Raw genomic sequence first — 20294 nt, forward strand, 5'->3', positions numbered from 1 at the left:
TTGGACGGTATTATTAAAGGAAGTTTGTTTTCCTTTTACACAAACTTGTAAATCTTATTACGGTTAGCAAATTTACCACACAAATTCTTGGTTCTAGACCAACGTTGGGGTCAAGTTTCGTCGATTTCTGAAAACGTTCAAATTGAAGCTTATTTGCACGGTTTTATTAAAGCAAGTTTGTTTCCTTTTTATACAAACATGTAATTATTATTACGCTTAGCAAATTTACCACACAAATTCTTATGTGCAGACCAACGTTTTGGTCAAATTTGGTCGAATTCTGAGAACAATCAAAATTTAGCTATTTTGGACAGTTTTATTAAAGCAAGTTTGTTTTCCTTTTACACAAACTAGTAGTTATTATTACGGTTAGAAAAATTTACCACGCAAGTTCTTGGGTCTAGACCAACGTTTGGGTCAAGTTTCGTCGAATTTTGAGAACGTTCAAAATTAAGCTGTTTTGCACGATTTTATTAAAGCAAGTTTGTCTCCTTTTTATACAAACATGAAGTTGTTATTATGCTTAGCAAATTTACCATACAAATTCTTATGTCAAGACCAACGTTTGGGTAACGTTTCGTCGAATTTTGAGAACGTTCAAAATTTAGCGGTTTTGCAAAGTTTTATTACAGCAAGTTTGTTTCCATTTTATAAAAACTTGTAGTTATTATAATTTAAGCATAGAAAATTCACCACACAAATTCTTATGTCCAAACCAACATTTGGGTGAATTTTCGTCGAATTCTGAGAATATTCAAATTTACCTATTTTGCACGATTTTATTAAAGCAAGTTTGTTTCTATTTCATACAACCTTATAGTTATTATTATGCTTAGCAAATTACCACACAAATTCTTATGTTCAGACCAACGTTTTGGTCAAGTTTGATCGAATTCTGAGAACGTTCCAAATTTAGCTATTTTGGACGGTTTTATTTAAGAAAGTTTTTTTTCCTTTTACACACACATGTAGTTATTATTACGCTTAGAAAATTTAATACACAAATTATTGGGTGTAGACCAACGTTTGGGTCAAGTTTCGTCGAATTCTGAGAACATTCAAAATTTAGCTGTTTTGGACGGTATTATTAAAGGAAGTTTGTTTTCCTTTTACACAAACTTGTAGCTTTTATTACGGTTAGCAAATTTACCACACAAATTCTTGGTTCTAGGTCCAACGTTGGGGTCAAGTTTCGTCGATTTCTGAAAACGTTCAAAATTAAGCTTATTTGCACGGTTTTATTAAAGCAAGTTTGTTTCCTTTTTATACAAACATGTAATTATTATTACGCTTAGCAAATTTACCACACAAATTCTTATGTGCAGACCAACGTTTTGGTCAAATTTGGTCGAATTCTGATAACGTTCAAAATTTAGCTATTTTGGACAGTTTTATTAAAGCAAGTTTGTTTTCCTTTTACACAAACTAGTAGTTATTATTACGGTTAGAAAAATTTACCACACAAGTTCTTGGGTCTAGACCAACGTTTGGTTCTAGTTTCGTCGAATTTTGAGAACGTTCAAAATTAAGCTATTTTGCACGATTTTATTAAAGCAAGTTTGTCTCCTTTTTATACAAACATGAAGTTATTATTATGCTTAGCAAATTTACCATACAAATTCTTATGTCAAGACCAACGTTTGGGTAACGTTTCGTCGAATTTTGAGAACGTTCAAAATTTAGCGGTTTTGCAAAGTTTTATTACAGCAAGTTTGTTTCCATTTTATAAAAACTTGTAGTTATTATAATTTAAGCATAGAAAATTCTCCACACAAATTCTTATGTCCAAACCAACATTTGGGTGAATTTTCGTCGAATTCTGAGAATATTCAAATTTACCTATTTTGCACGGTTTTATTAAAGCAAGTTTGTTTCTATTTCATACAACCTTATAGTTATTATTATGCTTAGCAAATTTACCACACAAATTCTTATTTTCAGACCAACGTTTTGGTCAAGTTTGATCGAATTCTGAGAACGTTCCAAATTTAGCTATTTTGGACGGTTTTATTTAAGAAAGTTTTTTTTCCTTTTACACACACATGTAGTTATTATTACGCTTAGCAAATTTAATACACAAATTATTGGGTGTAGACCAACGTTTGGGTCAAGTTTCGTCGAATTCTGAGAACATTCAAAATTTAGCTGTTTCGGACGGTATTATTAAAGCAAGTTTGTTTTCCTTTTACACAAACTTGTAGCTTATATTACGGTTAGCAATTTTACCACACAAATTCTTGGTTCTAGGTCCAACGTTGGGGTCAAGTTTCGTCGATTTCTGAAAACGTTCAAATTGAAGCTTATTTGCACGGTTTTATTAAAGCAAGTTTGTTTCCTTTTTATACAAAGATGTAATTATTATTACGCTTAGCAAATTTACCACACAAATTCTTATGTGCAGACCAACGTTTTGGTCAAATTTGGTCGAATTCTGAGAACGTTCAAAATTTAGCTATTTTGGACAGTTTTATTAAAGCAAGTTTGTTTTCCTTTTACACAAACTAGTAGTTATTATTACGGTTAGAAAAATTTACCACACAAGTTCTTGGGTCTAGACCAACGTTTGGGTCAAGTTTCGTCGAATTTTGAGAACGTTCAAAATTAAGCTGTTTTGCACGATTTTATTAAAGCAAGTTTGTCTCCTTTTTATACAAACATGAAGTTATTATTATGCTTAACAAATTTACCATACAAATTCTTATGTCAAGACCAACGTTTGGGTAACGTTTCGTCGAATTTTGAGAACGTTCAAAATTTAGCTGTTTTGCAAGGTTTTATTACAACAAGTTTGTTTCCATTTTATAAAAACTTGTAGTTATTATAATTTAAGCATAGAAAATTCACCACACAAATTCTTATGTCCAAACCAACATTTGGGTGAATTTTCGTCGAATTCTGAGAATATTCAAATTTACCTATTTCGCACGGTTTTATTAAAGCAAGTTTGTTTCTATTTCATACAACCTTATAGTTATTATTATTCTTAGCAAATTTACCACACAAATTCTTATGTTCAGACCAACGTTTTGGTCAAGTTTGATCGAATTCTGAGAACGTTCCAAATTTAGCTATTTTGGACGGTTTTATTTAAGAAAGTTTTTTTTCCTTTTACACACACATGTAGTTATTATTACGCTTAGCAAATTTAATACACAAATTATTGGGTGTAGACCAACGTTTGGGTCAAGTTTCGTCGAATTCTGAGAACATTCAAAATTTAGCTGTTTTGGACGGTATTATTAAAGGAAGTTTGTTTTCCTTTTACACAAACTTGTAAATCTTATTACGGTTAGCAAATTTACCACACAAATTCTTGGTTCTAGACCAACGTTGGGGTCAAGTTTCGTCGATTTCTGAAAACGTTCAAATTGAAGCTTATTTGCACGGTTTTATTAAAGCAAGTTTGTTTCCTTTTTATACAAACATGTAATTATTATTACGCTTAGCAAATTTACCACACAAATTCTTATGTGCAGACCAACGTTTTGGTCAAATTTGGTCGAATTCTGAGAACAATCAAAATTTAGCTATTTTGGATAGTTTTATTAAATTTACCACGCAAGTTCTTGGGTCTAGACCAACGTTTGGGTCAAGTTTCATCGAATTTTGAGAACGTTCAAAATTAAGCTGTTTTGCACGATTTTATTAAAGCAAGTTTGTCTCCTTTTTATACAAACATGAAGTTATTATTATGCTTAACAAATTTACCATACAAATTCTTATGTCAAGACCAACGTTTGGGTAACATTTCGTCGAATTTTGAGAACGTTCAAAATTTAGCTGTTTTGCAAAGTTTTATTACAGCAAGTTTGTTTCCATTTTATAAAAACTTGTAGTTATTATAATTTAAGCATAGAAAATTCACCACACAAATTCTTATGTCCAAACCAACATTTTGGTGAATTTTCGTCGAATTCTGAGAATATTCAAATTTACCTATTTTGCACGGTTTTATTAAAACAAGTTTGTTTCTATTTCATACAACCTTATAGTTATTATTATGCTTAGCAAATTTACCACACAAATTCTTATGTTCAGACCAACGTTTTGGTCAAGTTTGATCGAATTCTGAGAACGTTCCAAATTTAGCTATTTTGGATGGTTTTATTTAAGAAAGTTTTTTTTCCTTTTACACACACATGTAGTTATTATTACGCTTAGCAAATTTAATACACAAATTATTGGGTGTAGACCAACGTTTGGGTCAAGTTTCGTCGAATTCTGACAACATTCAAAAATTTAGCTGTTTTGGACGGTATTATTAAAGGAAGTTTGTTTTCCTTTTACACAAACTTCTAGCTTTTATTACGGTTAGCAAATTTACCACACAAATTCTTGGTTCTAGGTCCAACGTTGGGGTCAAGTTTCGTCGATTTCTGAAAACGTTCAAAATTAAGCTTATTTGCACGGTTTTATTAAAGCAAGTTTGTTTCCTTTTTATACAAACATGTAATTATTATTACGCTTAGCAAATTTACCACACAAATTCTTATGTGCAGACCAACGTTTTGGTCAAATTTGGTCGAATTCTGAGAACGTTCAAAATTTAGCTATTTTGGACAGTTTTATTAAAGCAAGTTTGTTTTCCTTTTACACAAACTAGTAGTTATTATTACGGTTAGAAAAATTTACCACACAAGTTCTTGGGTCTAGACCAACGTTTGGGTCAAGTTTCGTCGAATTTTGAGAACGTTCAAAATTAAGCTGTTTTGCACGATTTTATTAAAGCAAGTTTGTCTCCTTTTTATTCAAACATGAAGTTATTATTATGCTTAACAAATTTACCATACAAATTCTTATGTCAAGACCAACGTTTCGGTAACGTTTCGTCGAATTATGAGAACGTCAAAATTTAGCTGTTTTGCAAGGTTTTATTACAGCAAGTTTGTTTCCATTTTATAAAAACTTGTAGTTATTATAATTTAAGCATAGAAAATTCACCACACAAATTCTTATGTCCAAACCAACATTTGGGTGAATTTTCGTCGAATTCTGAGAATATTCAAATTTAGCTATTTTGCACGGTTTTATTAAAGCAAGTTTGTTTTTATTTCATACAACCTTATAGTTATTATTATGCTTAGCAAATTTACCACACAAATTCTTATTTTCAGACCAACGTTTTGGTCAAGTTTGATCGAATTCTGAGAACGTTCCAAATTTAGCTATTTTGGACGGTTTTATTTAAGAAAGTTTTTTTTCCTTTTACACACACATGTAGTTATTATTACGCTTAGCAAATTTAATACACAAATTATTGGGTGTAGACCAACGTTTGGGTCAAGTTTCGTCGAATTCTGAGAACATTCAAAATTTAGCTGTTTCGGACGGTATTATTAAAGCAAGTTTGTTTTCCTTTTACACAAACTTGTAGCTTATATTACGGTTAGCAATTTTACCACACAAATTCTTGGTTCTAGGTCCAACGTTGGGGTCAAGTTTCGTCGATTTCTGAAAACGTTCAAATTGAAGCTTATTTGCACGGTTTTATTAAAGCAAGTTTGTTTCCTTTTTATACAAAGATGTAATTATTATTACGCTTAGCAAATTTACCACACAAATTCTTATGTGCAGACCAACGTTTTGGTCAAATTTGGTCGAATTCTGAGAACGTTCAAAATTTAGCTATTTTGGACAGTTTTATTAAAGCAAGTTTGTTTTCCTTTTACACAAACTAGTAGTTATTATTACGGTTAGAAAAATTTACCACACAAGTTCTTGGGTCTAGACCAACGTTTGGGTCAAGTTTCGTCGAATTTTGAGAACGTTCAAAATTAAGCTGTTTTGCACGATTTTATTAAAGCAAGTTTGTCTGCTTTTTATACAAACATGAAGTTATTATTATGCTTAACAAATTTACCATACAAATTCTTATGTCAAGACCAACGTTTGGGTAACGTTTCGTCGAATTTTGAGAACGTTCAAAATTTAGCTGTTTTGCAAGGTTTTATTACAACAAGTTTGTTTCCATTTTATAAAAACTTGTAGTTATTATAATTTAAGCATAGAAAATTCACCACACAAATTCTTATGTCCAAACCAACATTTGGGTGAATTTTCGTCGAATTCTGAGAATATTCAAATTTACCTATTTCGCACGGTTTTATTAAAGCAAGTTTGTTTCTATTTCATACAACCTTATAGTTATTATTATTCTTAGCAAATTTACCACACAAATTCTTATGTTCAGACCAACGTTTTGGTCAAGTTTGATCGAATTCTGAGAACGTTCCAAATTTAGCTATTTTGGACGGTTTTATTTAAGAAAGTTTTTTTTCCTTTTACACACACATGTAGTTATTATTACGCTTAGCAAATTTAATACACAAATTATTGGGTGTAGACCAACGTTTGGGTCAAGTTTCGTCGAATTCTGAGAACATTCAAAATTTAGCTGTTTTGGACGGTATTATTAAAGGAAGTTTGTTTTCCTTTTACACAAACTTGTAAATCTTATTACGGTTAGCAAATTTACCACACAAATTCTTGGTTCTAGACCAACGTTGGGGTCAAGTTTCGTCGATTTCTGAAAACGTTCAAATTGAAGCTTATTTGCACGGTTTTATTAAAGCAAGTTTGTTTCCTTTTTATACAAACATGTAATTATTATTACGCTTAGCAAATTTACCACACAAATTCTTATGTGCAGACCAACGTTTTGGTCAAATTTGGTCGAATTCTGAGAACAATCAAAATTTAGCTATTTTGGACAGTTTTATTAAAGCAAGTTTGTTTTCCTTTTACACAAACTAGTAGTTATTATTACGGTTAGAAAAATTTACCACGCAAGTTCTTGGGTCTAGACCAACGTTTGGGTCAAGTTTCGTCGAATTTTGAGAACGTTCAAAATTAAGCTGTTTTGCACGATTTTATTAAAGCAAGTTTGTCTCCTTTTTATACAAACATGAAGTTGTTATTATGCTTAGCAAATTTACCATACAAATTCTTATGTCAAGACCAACGTTTGGGTAACGTTTCGTCGAATTTTGAGAACGTTCAAAATTTAGCGGTTTTGCAAAGTTTTATTACAGCAAGTTTGTTTCCATTTTATAAAAACTTGTAGTTATTATAATTTAAGCATAGAAAATTCACCACACAAATTCTTATGTCCAAACCAACATTTGGGTGAATTTTCGTCGAATTCTGAGAATATTCAAATTTACCTATTTTGCACGATTTTATTAAAGCAAGTTTGTTTCTATTTCATACAACCTTATAGTTATTATTATGCTTAGCAAATTACCACACAAATTCTTATGTTCAGACCAACGTTTTGGTCAAGTTTGATCGAATTCTGAGAACGTTCCAAATTTAGCTATTTTGGACGGTTTTATTTAAGAAAGTTTTTTTTCCTTTTACACACACATGTAGTTATTATTACGCTTAGAAAATTTAATACACAAATTATTGGGTGTAGACCAACGTTTGGGTCAAGTTTCGTCGAATTCTGAGAACATTCAAAATTTAGCTGTTTTGGACGGTATTATTAAAGGAAGTTTGTTTTCCTTTTACACAAACTTGTAGCTTTTATTACGGTTAGCAAATTTACCACACAAATTCTTGGTTCTAGGTCCAACGTTGGGGTCAAGTTTCGTCGATTTCTGAAAACGTTCAAAATTAAGCTTATTTGCACGGTTTTATTAAAGCAAGTTTGTTTCCTTTTTATACAAACATGTAATTATTATTACGCTTAGCAAATTTACCACACAAATTCTTATGTGCAGACCAACGTTTTGGTCAAATTTGGTCGAATTCTGATAACGTTCAAAATTTAGCTATTTTGGACAGTTTTATTAAAGCAAGTTTGTTTTCCTTTTACACAAACTAGTAGTTATTATTACGGTTAGAAAAATTTACCACACAAGTTCTTGGGTCTAGACCAACGTTTGGTTCTAGTTTCGTCGAATTTTGAGAACGTTCAAAATTAAGCTATTTTGCACGATTTTATTAAAGCAAGTTTGTCTCCTTTTTATACAAACATGAAGTTATTATTATGCTTAGCAAATTTACCATACAAATTCTTATGTCAAGACCAACGTTTGGGTAACGTTTCGTCGAATTTTGAGAACGTTCAAAATTTAGCGGTTTTGCAAAGTTTTATTACAGCAAGTTTGTTTCCATTTTATAAAAACTTGTAGTTATTATAATTTAAGCATAGAAAATTCTCCACACAAATTCTTATGTCCAAACCAACATTTGGGTGAATTTTCGTCGAATTCTGAGAATATTCAAATTTACCTATTTTGCACGGTTTTATTAAAGCAAGTTTGTTTCTATTTCATACAACCTTATAGTTATTATTATGCTTAGCAAATTTACCACACAAATTCTTATTTTCAGACCAACGTTTTGGTCAAGTTTGATCGAATTCTGAGAACGTTCCAAATTTAGCTATTTTGGACGGTTTTATTTAAGAAAGTTTTTTTTCCTTTTACACACACATGTAGTTATTATTACGCTTAGCAAATTTAATACACAAATTATTGGGTGTAGACCAACGTTTGGGTCAAGTTTCGTCGAATTCTGAGAACATTCAAAATTTAGCTGTTTCGGACGGTATTATTAAAGCAAGTTTGTTTTCCTTTTACACAAACTTGTAGCTTATATTACGGTTAGCAATTTTACCACACAAATTCTTGGTTCTAGGTCCAACGTTGGGGTCAAGTTTCGTCGATTTCTGAAAACGTTCAAATTGAAGCTTATTTGCACGGTTTTATTAAAGCAAGTTTGTTTCCTTTTTATACAAAGATGTAATTATTATTACGCTTAGCAAATTTACCACACAAATTCTTATGTGCAGACCAACGTTTTGGTCAAATTTGGTCGAATTCTGAGAACGTTCAAAATTTAGCTATTTTGGACAGTTTTATTAAAGCAAGTTTGTTTTCCTTTTACACAAACTAGTAGTTATTATTACGGTTAGAAAAATTTACCACACAAGTTCTTGGGTCTAGACCAACGTTTGGGTCAAGTTTCGTCGAATTTTGAGAACGTTCAAAATTAAGCTGTTTTGCACGATTTTATTAAAGCAAGTTTGTCTCCTTTTTATACAAACATGAAGTTATTATTATGCTTAACAAATTTACCATACAAATTCTTATGTCAAGACCAACGTTTGGGTAACGTTTCGTCGAATTTTGAGAACGTTCAAAATTTAGCTGTTTTGCAAGGTTTTATTACAACAAGTTTGTTTCCATTTTATAAAAACTTGTAGTTATTATAATTTAAGCATAGAAAATTCACCACACAAATTCTTATGTCCAAACCAACATTTGGGTGAATTTTCGTCGAATTCTGAGAATATTCAAATTTACCTATTTCGCACGGTTTTATTAAAGCAAGTTTGTTTCTATTTCATACAACCTTATAGTTATTATTATTCTTAGCAAATTTACCACACAAATTCTTATGTTCAGACCAACGTTTTGGTCAAGTTTGATCGAATTCTGAGAACGTTCCAAATTTAGCTATTTTGGACGGTTTTATTTAAGAAAGTTTTTTTTCCTTTTACACACACATGTAGTTATTATTACGCTTAGCAAATTTAATACACAAATTATTGGGTGTAGACCAACGTTTGGGTCAAGTTTCGTCGAATTCTGAGAACATTCAAAATTTAGCTGTTTTGGACGGTATTATTAAAGGAAGTTTGTTTTCCTTTTACACAAACTTGTAAATCTTATTACGGTTAGCAAATTTACCACACAAATTCTTGGTTCTAGACCAACGTTGGGGTCAAGTTTCGTCGATTTCTGAAAACGTTCAAATTGAAGCTTATTTGCACGGTTTTATTAAAGCAAGTTTGTTTCCTTTTTATACAAACATGTAATTATTATTACGCTTAGCAAATTTACCACACAAATTCTTATGTGCAGACCAACGTTTTGGTCAAATTTGGTCGAATTCTGAGAACAATCAAAATTTAGCTATTTTGGACAGTTTTATTAAATTTACCACGCAAGTTCTTGGGTCTAGACCAACGTTTGGGTCAAGTTTCATCGAATTTTGAGAACGTTCAAAATTAAGCTGTTTTGCACGATTTTATTAAAGCAAGTTTGTCTCCTTTTTATACAAACATGAAGTTATTATTATGCTTAACAAATTTACCATACAAATTCTTATGTCAAGACCAACGTTTGGGTAACATTTCGTCGAATTTTGAGAACGTTCAAAATTTAGCTGTTTTGCAAAGTTTTATTACAGCAAGTTTGTTTCCATTTTATAAAAACTTGTAGTTATTATAATTTAAGCATAGAAAATTCACCACACAAATTCTTATGTCCAAACCAACATTTTGGTGAATTTTCGTCGAATTCTGAGAATATTCAAATTTACCTATTTTGCACGGTTTTATTAAAACAAGTTTGTTTCTATTTCATACAACCTTATAGTTATTATTATGCTTAGCAAATTTACCACACAAATTCTTATGTTCAGACCAACGTTTTGGTCAAGTTTGATCGAATTCTGAGAACGTTCCAAATTTAGCTATTTTGGATGGTTTTATTTAAGAAAGTTTTTTTTCCTTTTACACACACATGTAGTTATTATTACGCTTAGCAAATTTAATACACAAATTATTGGGTGTAGACCAACGTTTGGGTCAAGTTTCGTCGAATTCTGAGAACATTCAAAAATTTAGCTGTTTTGGACGGTATTATTAAAGGAAGTTTGTTTTCCTTTTACACAAACTTCTAGCTTTTATTACGGTTAGCAAATTTACCACACAAATTCTTGGTTCTAGGTCCAACGTTGGGGTCAAGTTTCGTCGATTTCTGAAAACGTTCAAAATTAAGCTTATTTGCACGGTTTTATTAAAGCAAGTTTGTTTCCTTTTTATACAAACATGTAATTATTATTACGCTTAGCAAATTTACCACACAAATTCTTATGTGCAGACCAACGTTTTGGTCAAATTTGGTCGAATTCTGAGAACGTTCAAAATTTAGCTATTTTGGACAGTTTTATTAAAGCAAGTTTGTTTTCCTTTTACACAAACTAGTAGTTATTATTACGGTTAGAAAAATTTACCACACAAGTTCTTGGGTCTAGACCAACGTTTGGGTCAAGTTTCGTCGAATTTTGAGAACGTTCAAAATTAAGCTGTTTTGCACGATTTTATTAAAGCAAGTTTGTCTCCTTTTTATTCAAACATGAAGTTATTATTATGCTTAACAAATTTACCATACAAATTCTTATGTCAAGACCAACGTTTCGGTAACGTTTCGTCGAATTATGAGAACGTCAAAATTTAGCTGTTTTGCAAGGTTTTATTACAGCAAGTTTGTTTCCATTTTATAAAAACTTGTAGTTATTATAATTTAAGCATAGAAAATTCACCACACAAATTCTTATGTCCAAACCAACATTTGGGTGAATTTTCGTCGAATTCTGAGAAAATTCAAATTTAGCTATTTTGCACGGTTTTATTAAAGCAAGTTTGTTTCTATTTCATACAACCTTATAGTTATTATTATGCTTAGCAAATTTACCACACAAATTCTTATGTTCAGACCAACGTTTTGGTCAAGTTTGATCGAATTCTGAGAACGTTCCAAATTTAGCTATTTTGGACGGTTTTATTTAAGAAAGTGTTTTTTCCTTATACACACACATGTAGTTATTATTACGTTTAGCAAATTTAATACACAAATTATTGGGTGTAGACTAACGTTTGGGTCAAGTTTCGTTGAATTCTGAGAACATTCAAAATTTAGCTGTTTTGGACGGTATTATTAAAGGAAGTTTGTTTTCCTTTTACACAAACTTGTAGCTTTTGTTACGGTTAGCAAATTTACCACACAAATTCTTGGTTCTAGACCAACATTGGGGTCAAGTTTCGTCGATTTCTGAAAACGTTCAAAATTAAGCTTATTTGCACGGTTTTATTAAAGCAAGTTTGTTTCCTTTTTATATAAATATGTAATTATTATTACGCTTAGCAAATTTACCACACAAATTCTTATGTGCAGACCAACGTTTTGGTCAAATTTGGTCGAATTCTGAGAACGTTCAAAATTTAGCTATTTTGGACGGTTTTATTAAAGCAAGTTTGTTTTCCTTTTACACAAACTAGTAGTTATTATTACGGTTAGAAAAATTTACCACACAAGTTCTTGGGTCTAGACCAACGTTTGGGTCAAGTTTCGTCGAATTCTGAGAAAGTTCAAAATTAAGCTGTTTTGCACGGTTTTATTAAAGCAAGTTTGTCTCCTTTTTATACAAACATGAAGTTATTATTATACTTAGCAAATTTACCATACAAATTCTTATGTCAAGACCAACGTTTGGTCAAGTTTCGTCGAAATTTGAGTACGTTCAAAATTTAGTTGTTTTGCAAGATTTTATTACAGCAAGTTTGTTTCCATTTTATAAAAACTTGTAGTTATTATAATTTAAGCTTAGAAAATTCACCACACAAATTCTTATGTCCAAACCAACATTTGGGTGAAGTTTCGTCGAATTCTGAGAATATTCAAATTTAGCTATTTTGCACGGTTTTATTAAAGCAAGTTTGTTTCTATTTCATACAACCTTATAGTTATTATTATGCTTAGCAAATTTACCACACAAATTCTTATGTTCAGACCAACGTTTTGGTCAAGTTTGATCGAATTCTGAGAACGTTCCAAATTTAGCTATTTTGGACGGTTTTATTTAAGAAAGTTTTTTTTCCTTATACACACACATGTAGTTATTATTATGCTTAGCAAATTTAATACACAAATTATTGGGTGTAGACCAACGTTTGGGTCAAATTTCGTCGAATTCTGAGAACATTCAAAATTTAGCTGTTTTGGACGGTATTATTAAAGGAAGTTTGTTTTCCTTTTACACAAACTTGTAGCTTTTATTACGGTTAGCAAATTTACCACACAAATTCTTGGTTCTAGACCAACATTGGGGTCAAGTTTCGTCGATTTCTGAAAACGTTCAAAATTAAGCTTATTTGCACGGTTTTATTAAAGCAAGTTTGTTTCCTTTTTATACAAACATGTAATTATTATTACGCTTAGCAAATTTACCACACAAATTCTTATGTGCAGACCAACGTTTTGGTCAAATTTGGTCGAATTCTGATAACGTTCAAAATTTAGCTATTTTGGACAGTTTTATTAAAGCAAGTTTGTTTTCCTTTTACACAAACTAGTAGTTATTATTACGGTTAGAAAAATTTACCACACAAGTTCTTGGGTCTAGACCAACGTTTGGGTCAAGTTTCATCGAATTTTGAGAACGTTCAAAATTAAGCTGTTTTGCACGATTTTATTAAAGCAAGTTTGTTTCCTTTTTATACAAACATGAAGTTATTATTATGCTTAACAAATTTACCATACAAATTCTTATGTCAAGACCAACGTTTGGGTAACATTTCGTCGAATTTTGAGAACGTTCAAAATTTAGCTGTTTTGCAAAGTTTTATTACAGCAAGTTTGTTTCCATTTTATAAAAACTTGTAGTTATTATAATTTAAGCATAGAAAATTCACCACACAAATTCTTATGTCCAAACCAACATTTTGGTGAATTTTCGTCGAATTCTGAGAATATTCAAATTTACCTATTTTGCACGGTTTTATTAAAACAAGTTTGTTTCTATTTCATACAACCTTATAGTTATTATTATGCTTAGCAAATTTACCACACAAATTCTTATGTTCAGACCAACGTTTTGGTCAAGTTTGATCGAATTCTGAGAACGTTCCAAATTTAGCTATTTTGGATGGTTTTATTTAAGAAAGTTTTTTTTCCTTTTACACACACATGTAGTTATTATTACGCTTAGCAAATTTAATACACAAATTATTGGGTGTAGACCAACGTTTGGGTCAAGTTTCGTCGAATTCTGAGAACATTCAAAAATTTAGCTGTTTTGGACGGTATTATTAAAGGAAGTTTGTTTTCCTTTTACACAAACTTCTAGCTTTTATTACGGTTAGCAAATTTACCACACAAATTCTTGGTTCTAGGTCCAACGTTGGGGTCAAGTTTCGTCGATTTCTGAAAACGTTCAAAATTAAGCTTATTTGCACGGTTTTATTAAAGCAAGTTTGTTTCCTTTTTATACAAACATGTAATTATTATTACGCTTAGCAAATTTACCACACAAATTCTTATGTGCAGACCAACGTTTTGGTCAAATTTGGTCGAATTCTGAGAACGTTCAAAATTTAGCTATTTTGGACAGTTTTATTAAAGCAAGTTTGTTTTCCTTTTACACAAACTAGTAGTTATTATTACGGTTAGAAAAATTTACCACACAAGTTCTTGGGTCTAGACCAACGTTTGGGTCAAGTTTCGTCGAATTTTGAGAACGTTCAAAATTAAGCTGTTTTGCACGATTTTATTAAAGCAAGTTTGTCTCCTTTTTATTCAAACATGAAGTTATTATTATGCTTAACAAATTTACCATACAAATTCTTATGTCAAGACCAACGTTTCGGTAACGTTTCGTCGAATTATGAGAACGTCAAAATTTAGCTGTTTTGCAAGGTTTTATTACAGCAAGTTTGTTTCCATTTTATAAAAACTTGTAGTTATTATAATTTAAGCATAGAAAATTCACCACACAAATTCTTATGTCCAAACCAACATTTGGGTGAATTTTCGTCGAATTCTGAGAATATTCAAATTTAGCTATTTTGCACGGTTTTATTAAAGCAAGTTTGTTTCTATTTCATACAACCTTATAGTTATTATTATGCTTAGCAAATTTACCACACAAATTCTTATGTTCAGACCAACGTTTTGGTCAAGTTTGATCGAATTCTGAGAACGTTCCAAATTTAGCTATTTTGGACGGTTTTATTTAAGAAAGTGTTTTTTCCTTATACACACACATGTAGTTATTATTACGTTTAGCAAATTTAATACACAAATTATTGGGTGTAGACTAACGTTTGGGTCAAGTTTCGTTGAATTCTGAGAACATTCAAAATTTAGCTGTTTTGGACGGTATTATTAAAGGAAGTTTGTTTTCCTTTTACACAAACTTGTAGCTTTTGTTACGGTTAGCAAATTTACCACACAAATTCTTGGTTCTAGACCAACATTGGGGTCAAGTTTCGTCGATTTCTGAAAACGTTCAAAATTAAGCTTATTTGCACGGTTTTATTAAAGCAAGTTTGTTTCCTTTTTATATAAATATGTAATTATTATTACGCTTAGCAAATTTACCACACAAATTCTTATGTGCAGACCAACGTTTTGGTCAAATTTGGTCGAATTCTGAGAACGTTCAAAATTTAGCTATTTTGGACGGTTTTATTAAAGCAAGTTTGTTTTCCTTTTACACAAACTAGTAGTTATTATTACGGTTAGAAAAATTTACCACACAAGTTCTTGGGTCTAGACCAACGTTTGGGTCAAGTTTCGTCGAATTCTGAGAAAGTTCAAAATTAAGCTGTTTTGCACGGTTTTATTAAAGCAAGTTTGTCTCCTTTTTATACAAACATGAAGTTATTATTATACTTAGCAAATTTACCATACAAATTCTTATGTCAAGACCAACGTTTGGTCAAGTTTCGTCGAAATTTGAGTACGTTCAAAATTTAGTTGTTTTGCAAGATTTTATTACAGCAAGTTTGTTTCCATTTTATAAAAACTTGTAGTTATTATAATTTAAGCTTAGAAAATTCACCACACAAATTCTTATGTCCAAACCAACATTTGGGTGAAGTTTCGTCGAATTCTGAGAATATTCAAATTTAGCTATTTTGCACGGTTTTATTAAAGCAAGTTTGTTTCTATTTCATACAACCTTATAGTTATTATTATGCTTAGCAAATTTACCACACAAATTCTTATGTTCAGACCAACGTTTTGGTCAACTTTGATCGAATTCTGAGAACGTTCCAAATTTAGCTATTTTGGACGGTTTTATTTAAGAAAGTTTTTTTTCCTTATACACACACATGTAGTTATTATTATGCTTAGCAAATTTAATACACAAATTATTGGGTGTAGACCAACGTTTGGGTCAAATTTCGTCGAATTCTGAGAACATTCAAAATTTAGCTGTTTTGGACGGTATTATTAAAGGAAGTTTGTTTTCCTTTTACACAAACTTGTAGCTTTTATTACGGTTAGCAAATTTACCACACAAATTCTTGGTTCTAGACCAACATTGGGGTCAAGTTTCGTCGATTTCTGAAAACGTTCAAAATTAAGCTTATTTGCACGGTTTTATTAAAGCAAGTTTGTTTCCTTTTTATACAAACATGTAATTATTATTACGCTTAGCAAATTTACCACACAAATTCTTATGTGCAGACCAACGTTTTGGTCAAATTTGGTCGAATTCTGATAACGTTCAAAATTTAGCTATTTTGGACAGTTTTATTAAAGCAAGTTTGTTTTCCTTTTACACAAACTAGTAGTTATTATTACGGTTAGAAAAATTTACCACACAAGTTCTTGGGTCTAGACCAACGTTTGGGTCAAGTTTCATCGAATTTTGAGAACGTTCAAAATTAAGCTGTTTTGCACGATTTTATTAAAGCAAGTTTGTTTCCTTTTTATACAAACATGAAGTTATTATTATGCTTAACAAATTTACCATACAAATTCTTATGTCAAGACCAACGTTTGGGTAACATTTCGTCGAATTTTGAGAACGTTCAAAATTTAGCTGTTTTGCAAAGTTTTATTACAGCAAGTTTGTTTCCATTTTATAAAAACTTGTAGTTATTATAATTTAAGCATAGAAAATTCACCACACAAATTCTTATGTCCAAACCAACATTTTGGTGAATTTTCGTCGAATTCTGAGAATATTCAAATTTACCTATTTTGCACGGTTTTATTAAAACAAGTTTGTTTCTATTTCATACAACCTTATAGTTATTATTATGCTTAGCAAATTTACCACACAAATTCTTATGTTCAGACCAACGTTTTGGTCAAGTTTGATCGAATTCTGAGAACGTTCCAAATTTAGCTATTTTGGATGGTTTTATTTAAGAAAGTTTTTTTTCCTTTTACACACACATGTAGTTATTATTACGCTTAGCAAATTTAATACACAAATTATTGGGTGTAGACCAACGTTTGGGTCAAGTTTCGTCGAATTCTGAGAACATTCAAAAATTTAGCTGTTTTGGACGGTATTATTAAAGGAAGTTTGTTTTCCTTTTACACAAACTTCTAGCTTTTATTACGGTTAGCAAATTTACCACACAAATTCTTGGTTCTAGGTCCAACGTTGGGGTCAAGTTTCGTCGATTTCTGAAAACGTTCAAAATTAAGCTTATTTGCACGGTTTTATTAAAGCAAGTTTGTTTCCTTTTTATACAAACATGTAATTATTATTACGCTTAGCAAATTTACCACACAAATTCTTATGTGCAGACCAACGTTTTGGTCAAATTTGGTCGAATTCTGAGAACGTTCAAAATTTAGCTATTTTGGACAGTTTTATTAAAGCAAGTTTGTTTTCCTTTTACACAAACTAGTAGTTATTATTACGGTTAGAAAAATTTACCACACAAGTTCTTGGGTCTAGACCAACGTTTGGGTCAAGTTTCGTCGAATTTTGAGAACGTTCAAAATTAAGCTGTTTTGCACGATTTTATTAAAGCAAGTTTGTCTCCTTTTTATTCAAACATGAAGTTATTATTATGGTTAACAAATTTACCATACAAATTCTTATGTCAAGACCAACGTTTCGGTAACGTTTCGTCGAATTATGAGAACGTCAAAATTTAGCTGTTTTGCAAGGTTTTATTACAGCAAGTTTGTTTCCATTTTATAAAAACTTGTAGTTATTATAATTTAAGCATAGAAAATTCACCACACAAATTCTTATGTCCAAACCAACATTTGGGTGAATTTTCGTCGAATTCTGAGAATATTCAAATTTAGCTATTTTGCACGGTTTTATTAAAGCAAGTTTGTTTCTATTTCATACAACCTTATAGTTATTATTATGCTTAGCAAATTTACCACACAAATTCTTATGTTCAGACCAACGTTTTGGTCAAGTTTGATCGAATTCTGAGAACGTTCCAAATTTAGCTATTTTGGACGGTTTTATTTAAGAAAGTGTTTTTTCCTTATACACACACATGTAGTTATTATTACGTTTAGCAAATTTAATACACAAATTATTGGGTGTAGACCAACGTTTGGGTCAAGTTTCGTTGAATTCTGAGAACATTCAAAATTTAGCTGTTTTGGACGGTATTATTAAAGGAAGTTTGTTTTCCTTTTACACAAACTTGTAGCTTTTGTTACGGTTAGCAAATTTACCACACAAATTCTTGGTTCTAGACCAACATTGGGGTCAAGTTTCGTCGATTTCTGAAAACGTTCAAAATTAAGCTTATTTGCACGGTTTTATTAAAGCAAGTTTGTTTCCTTTTTATATAAATATGTAATTATTATTACGCTTAGCAAATTTACCACACAAATTCTTATGTGCAGACCAACGTTTTGGTCAAATTTGGTCGAATTCTGAGAACGTTCAAAATTTAGCTATTTTGGACGGTTTTATTAAAGCAAGTTTGTTTTCCTTTTACACAAACTAGTAGTTATTATTACGGTTAGAAAAATTTACCACACAAGTTCTTGGGTCTAGACCAACGTTTGGGTCAAGTTTCGTCGAATTCTGAGAAAGTTCAAAATTAAGCTGTTTTGCACGGTTTTATTAAAGCAAGTTTGTCTCCTTTTTATACAAACATGAAGTTATTATTATACTTAGCAAATTTACCATACAAATTCTTATGTCAAGACCAACGTTTGGTCAAGTTTCGTCGAAATTTGAGAACGTTCAAAATTTAGTTGTTTTGCAAGATTTTATTACAGCAAGTTTGTTTCCATTTTATAAAAACTTGTAGTTATTATAATTTAAGCTTAGAAAATTCACCACACAAATTCTTATGTCCAAACCAACATTTGGGTGAAGTTTCGTCGAATTCTGAGAATATTCAAATTTAGCTATTTTGCACGGTTTTATTAAAGCAAGTTTGTTTCTATTTCATACAACCTTATAGTTATTATTATGCTTAGCAAATTTACCACACAAATTCTTATGTTCAGACCAACGTTTTGGTCAAGTTTGATCGAATTCTGAGAACGTTCCAAATTTAGCTATTTTGGACGGTTTTATTTAAGAAAGTTTTTTTTCCTTATACACACACATGTAGTTATTATTATGCTTAGCAAATTTAATACACAAATTATTGGGTGTAGACCAACGTTTGGGTTAAGTTTCGTCGAATTCTGAGAACATTCAAAATTTAGCTGTTTTGGACGGTATTATTAAAGGAAGTTTGTTTTCCTTTTACACAAACTTGTAGCTTTTGTTACGGTTAGCAAATTTACCACACAAATTCTTGGTTCTAGACCAACATTGGGGTCAAGTTTCGTCGATTTCTGAAAACGTTCAAAATTAAGCTTATTTGCACGGTTTTATTAAACCAAGTTTGTTTCCTTTTTATATAAATATGTAATTATTATTACGCTTAGCAAATTTACCACACAAATTCTTATGTGCAGACCAACGTTTTGGTCAAATTTGGTCGAATTCTGAGAACGTTCAAAATTTAGCTATTTTGGACAGTTTTATTAAAGCAAGTTTGTTTTCCTTTTACACAAACTAGTAGTTATTATTACGGTTAGAAAAATTTACCACACAAGTTCTTGGGTCTAGACCAACGTTTGGGTCAAGTTTCGTCGAATTCTGAGAAAGTTCAAAATTAAGCTGTTTTGCACGGTTTTATTAAAGCAAGTTTGTCTCCTTTTTATACAAACATGAAGTTATTATTATACTTAGCAAATTTACCATACAAATTCTTATGTCAAGACCAACGTTTGGTCAAGTTTCGTCGAAATTTGAGAACGTTCAAAATTTAGTTGTTTTGCAAGATTTTATTACAGCAAGTTTGTTTCCATTTTATAAAAACTTGTAGTTATTATAATTTAAGCTTAAAAAATTCACCACACAAATTCTTATGTCCAAACCAACATTTGGGTGAAGTTTCGTCGAATTCTGAGAGTATTCAAATTTAGCTATTTTGCACGGTTTTATTAAAGCAAGTTTGTTTCTATTTCATACAACCTTATAGTTATTATTATGCTTAGCAAATTTACCACACAAATTCTTATGTTCAGACCAACGTTTTGGTCAAGTTTGATCGAATTCTGAGAACGTTCCAAATTTAGCTATTTTGGACGGTTTTATTTAAGAAAGTTTTTTTTCCTTTTACACACACATGTAGTTATTATTACGCTTAGCAAATTTAATACACAAATTATTGGGTGTAGACCAACGTTTGGGTCAAGTTTCGTCGAATT

This window comes from Sesamum indicum, linkage group LG10, assembly GCF_026168435.1.
Source record: "Sesamum indicum cultivar Baizhima isolate 11 linkage group LG10, ASM2616843v1, whole genome shotgun sequence".
In the NCBI taxonomy this organism is placed as follows: domain Eukaryota; kingdom Viridiplantae; phylum Streptophyta; class Magnoliopsida; order Lamiales; family Pedaliaceae; genus Sesamum; species Sesamum indicum.